Source organism: Hirundo rustica, chromosome 2 (genome assembly GCF_015227805.2).
Source record: "Hirundo rustica isolate bHirRus1 chromosome 2, bHirRus1.pri.v3, whole genome shotgun sequence".
Taxonomy (NCBI): Eukaryota; Metazoa; Chordata; class Aves; order Passeriformes; family Hirundinidae; genus Hirundo; species Hirundo rustica.
In genome coordinates this window covers 3,096,418-3,101,998 of record NC_053451.1, presented here as the reverse complement: position 1 = coordinate 3,101,998, position 5,581 = coordinate 3,096,418, and positions in this window count along the sequence as shown.

The following is a 5,581-nucleotide window of genomic DNA, read 5'->3' as shown; positions in this document are numbered from 1 at the left end:
TTCCTGCTCTTGGAATCAACATCTGAATTAGGTCATTCTCTCAAGGATTCAAAATCTGCTTGGTCTCTGTTCCCTCTAATAGGAATTCTCATCTCATTGGATATCAGGACTTGATATGCTGCATTCTTAACTACAGCCAGAAAGGTTCTTTTTTCCATGCAATGAGATCATCTGGGGGCAGATCCATGGGGGGGGTGGGGAAAGAGGCAGCTTATTCCAGCAGTGCTCACCTACTTCCACATCAACAAGAATCTGTTTATTATTTCACCAGCTTATTTATTTCCCAATAAATACTCAGATATGGAGCTGTGGATCAGAACCCGAAAATGTCAGACCTTGCAGGAACACCAGAAAAGGAGAGCAAAAGGGGGCAATTGCCCTAGAAAGCCCCACACAGTGAATTACCTCAAAACTTTGACCTCTTTTCTGGTGTTTCACTTCTAGATCCAGATTTATTTGCAGACTCTTCACTGCAAAACTTTTGGATGAAGGGAAATAAAACCATGACTCAAAATGATCTGCCCAGAAATCTGCTGTGGAAAAAAGAAAAAAGAAAAAAGAAAAAAAAAAAAAAATGGGAAAAAAAAAAAGGGGGGGGGGGGACGGGACCACCAAAAAACCCCACAAAACCAAAACAACAACAACAACAAACCACCCCAGAGAAATACAATACCAGAACTTAAACAAAGTAATTTATAGGAGAATATTTGCAGCGTATTTCCAGACCACTGCAGTAGGAAAATTCATGAATAATATTAGGAGCATTTATGTGATCCACTTTCCTCCTGTACAGTGTTTGTCCAACATAATGAGATCTGGATTGGCTGAATATAATACAAAATTGAGAGTGTTATATTTGAAACTGATCAGGCATGTTAGGAGGCGGGGGGGGAAAGGCAAATGGAGCATTTTTAATGCATATAATCACACGTATGAATATTGACACTCAGCTGCACTAACATAGGTTATTGCCATTGAATTAACAATGCTCACAAATTAACAGCCAGAGAAGTCCCATGGATCACACTTGCATCTTCTGTATAAACATTTTTTTTTTAACATTTGTTTCTATTCAGGTCAAGGCCATGACATTCTAATTTCATTGGAAAAATTCAAGTCCCATTTTCTGAGGCAGGCAATGTGGGAGAACTATGACCGATAGAAGATGGGTTTGCTTTATTCTCCAAAATTGAAGTGAAAATTACATTTGTGTCATTACATTTTAATACAGTCTCCTGTGAATATATATACCAATATACATCTCTCTCTGTGTGTATATATATATTTTTATATATATATATATTTTATATATATATATATATATTTTTTTTTTCCCAACTTCTTAACATTCCGGACTCTAAAAGTTGAGGTTTAAAGCTGCAGGAATTCAAATAGGATTAGACAGAAAACTTTTACTTGTTTGCAAGCCCCGCATAAATTTTGAACCGGTTTCACCAGGCAGAGAGCATAAAAGTCTCTTCCATTCTGAGAAGAAAGCCAGAAAATATTAGGTGGCATAGGATGGGTAGGTAGAACTGCAAAATTTCACCCCTGATCAAGCCTGACCTTGCTTCACTCGTTATAAGAATTATCCTTTGTAAACCAGTTGCAGGTATTCCAACAAAACTTTACCTTTGTTTTTTTCACACAGGTCTGCACGGTATTTTTATTAAAATCCCCCCATAGAAGATCAGCAAGGCTTTCCTCCACCAGCAGACGTGTACCCGAAGAGCTGTGGTATAGAACTGAAACTTTGTCCATTTTAAGCATTAATTGACATTTTCAAAGTGCTGAAACTACTTTGAAGGCCCAAAGCTCCAAGGAAGTGAAAAGGACTTTTACAGGGTCACTTAACCACTGTTAGCCTTGCAGATGGACTAAAGAGGGAAAGGGAATTACCATTTTCCTTTTAATTCAGCAGAGGATGTGCTTTCCTGAGAAGTTTTTATATTATCCTTCATTTACAGTCTATTTCAGAAACAGCATTTTCCCGCTTTCTTTTTCTCAACAGGAAGAGAAAGGGAACAGAAGAAACTTTAGAAGATTTAAGAACTTTAAGATACTTCTTCCCAGCCTAGGTTAATTTCTTTCCAAATGTTCCACTTATTCAAGGTCTGTGAAGAAAAATCAATAATCAAACAGGTTCAATAAAACAGGCAAAACAAAACATACCCAAGTTTAATGACAAAGAACGTGCTGCTTGAATATTGTTAGAAGCTCCACAGCTACAAATTTATGTAAATCAGACCACTGAAAGGGGATAAACCCAGAAGTTCAGAGTTCTGTCCCCAATATACTCTTAAGACTCTTTTTTCAAAGTTTTCTGCCACTTGAAAGCACCTGGAAAGAACTGAAAAAATGGTGTTCCAGCCATTATGATAATTACCTTAATTTTCCTTCTTATTAAATGTTCTAGATAGCTGTTGCACTCTACAGTATTTTGTTTCCAGCACGGGAAATCTGGGCTCAAAATCCATTTTACACGTAATTGTCAATTCCATGGGTCAAGCATCAATAACTTTAAAAAGCAGCTTATATCTTAGACTAAGCCCAAGCTGAGTCCAGAAGCTAAAGCATTTTGTGTTCTGTAAAAAATAATAACTAAAGAAAAGGAGGTGATCTTTTGTCAGAAAGGCATCTATGCTTTGGGGTATTGTTTTGTTTTGGTTTTGTTTGTGTTGGGGTTCTTTTGTCTAAGAAAAAACATTTCATTTTTGATTAATAACTTCCACTTATTCTGAGCTTTGTCATCTCTGGACATCACAGTGTATTGCCAACAGCCACTGTGACATCTGCTAGGGAGGGCAGAAATCATTTGCAGGTTACTGACAGCTGCCGTGGATTGCCAGGCTCATTTGAGAGCATACATTGGGGGGAAAAAAAAAAAAAAAAGTGTGGTAAAAAGCTTTCTTCATCCCCACCCTCTGCTGTTAAAGTATTGTACATTCTCAGTAAAACCAGTGAATCCTCTAAGCACAGAATAGCCTCGTAACTTGGAAAAGAAATTCCCAGATCAGCTGTCTTCTGAAAATTGGTGGAGTCAAGTCAGACCTTTACAAAGGTGTGAACTGCAGCAGGGGAGGCTCGGGGTGGAAATCAGGGAGAATTTCTTCACTGAGAGGGTTGTCAAGCACTGGAACAGATTTTTCAGGGAAGTGGTGGAGTCACCATCCCTGAAAAGTGCCCAAGAAGTGACTGGATGTGGCACTCAGTGCTATGGTTTAGTTAAGATTCAGTCAAAGTTTGGAATCCATGATCTTGGAGGTCTTTTCCAGCTTTGGTGATTCTGTGATTCTATGGAAGTTAGCAAATGCCACTGGGGTAAGGGTGGTTTTGTTGCTCCAAGATCTTTATGGCTCACTTGTGTGCATAATCATCAGGACACTGAGGAAAAAAATAAATCCTGGAGACTTTGAGGGCAAACCAGCAAATGTGCTCCAGTAAGTCTTAACTCTGTTTTCAGGTAAGGCAATAGGGAGATCCGATTTTTTCATAGCACTTAGGCCTACACTAAATGCTTTTAAAACTCCCAGCAGAAGCAAATTGCTGACAGAAATCAATAGAAAAAGGAACCAGGAACTGAACTCTGACCCACCTCGAGCCTCCCCACCAAGCCCCAGTGTGGTTTGCAGGTGCTGTACAAGGAATGGGGCTGTGCTGCACGGCTGAGCACTTGGGACACAGCTCCACCTGGAACTGCTTTCAGCACTGGAATTCAAGGTCTGCAATCTCCTGAGACCCACTGAGGAACATAAACCCCAGCCTGGAAGTCCTGGTCAATATTGTATCTATAATTTAAAACAAACAAACAAACCCTCCCAAGAAAAACAAAAACCAATAAAGCAAAACATCCTGCTACTTATATATTTTAAATCAACAAGACAAACAAACCTGAAAATACAAAGATGGTGAAAACCAACTCACAGAAACCAGCTAATTCACATGTCCCAGATAGATCAGTGCTGTTTTCCAGGAGGGCTGTAGGGGACTGGATACAAGAGGGCTGTTGGTGCACTGAGATGATGCTCCTGCCCTTCAGCACGGTGGCATTTGTTCAATTGCTGTCATCCCCAGGCAGCACAGCCACTAGGCACCATCAGAAAGAGGGGACTCTTCAATGCCCTGGCACTGCCAGAGGCACGTGTGCTTCAAGGAAAGCTGGATATGTTCCTGTGTACACCCAGCTAAGCAAGGAGTGCCTAAATCTTTGCATAATCCCTTTGCAGGAGCTGTGAGTGCAGCAGCACTAAGTGGAAGAGCGTTGTACAGCAAGGCCTGCTGAATTATTTACTCTCTACCAGCACATAACTCACAGCTACATCCTGAAAGTTTTAGTTACACTGCTAACTTCTTTTTTGAGTCTTCTGCAAACCCTGCTCCTGCATTAAAGTGGGAATGTACTGCTCTCCAGCATACATTAGGGTGAGGAAAGGAAGCTGCCTGAGTGAAAACATCAGCCTGGCAGGTCATTCCATTTCCACCCTGCACACGTTGAAAGCTGCTATGAATATCCAGACCTTTCAATGCATAACCAACAAGGTTTATAGCCACTGAAATATGGCTCATACCTCGTGCATTTTCTTTAAAGAGGGTCGAGGACGATGGGTTCGGCAGGAATCAGGCATTTTATCTCTGTTCAAAACATTTCCCAATTAGAACATGAGTTAAAACACTCATCCAATTAATTTTTTTTTTGTTTGCTGGCACCTTGCTGATTGAGTGAGTCGCTATCCAAACAGCTGCTTTTCAAAGGGGACCTTTCCTAGCCTCTGGTGCTGCAGACTGCTGTGTTATGTACTAACCCACTGATCCATACTGCCTTCCATTTCCTTTGATGCTTTCTAGTTTTTAAGCGCTGTAGCATAATGTTAACCTTGCAAGTGCAGCATCCATTTCTAACACAGTTACCTGCTGCAATTTATCTGGGCAAATTCTTCAAAGGCAGTGCTCTACACAGGGAAACGTTCTGCGTGCCTCCCGCGCCCCTAACAAATTAAAAAACAGGTAGATAAATTAAAATCAACCTTTAAATCTTGTTTTGAAGGCAGATCACATTATCTCGTCAGCTGGAGACCACCTCAACGGCTGCGGCTTCACCACTTTATAAAACGCTCCCTGAACCTCGGATGAGGGGCGCGTTATAGACTCAAAAAAAATTTGTGTGCGCAGGAAATATCCATTGTATATCTACAAAATGGGCCATATCCACTGCCATTAAAATTGATGGGAGTTTTGCCGTTGCCTTCGATGGGATCAGCAGCAGTATATAAAGATGGATTGGCTCTGAGCGCGCACACTGGCGCTTTATGGGCGTGACAATATAAAAGCCCTGTTGAAGTAATGGAATGAATTATAACGGTGCTGGGGATGTCAATTTGCCTCCTTCTGCCTTCACTTGCTGTACAAGGAACATTAAACATTTCCCTGGTTAGCCACAGAATCATAAAAATTACAGATAAAAAAGTACTATTAAGTCTACTTCCTGCCAACACAGAATTACTCCTCCTTGTACCTTTTCTAATCCTCTCTGCAGCCCCTGTTTTACACCACTCAAATGTTCTGGCATGTTCTCCTCCCTGTA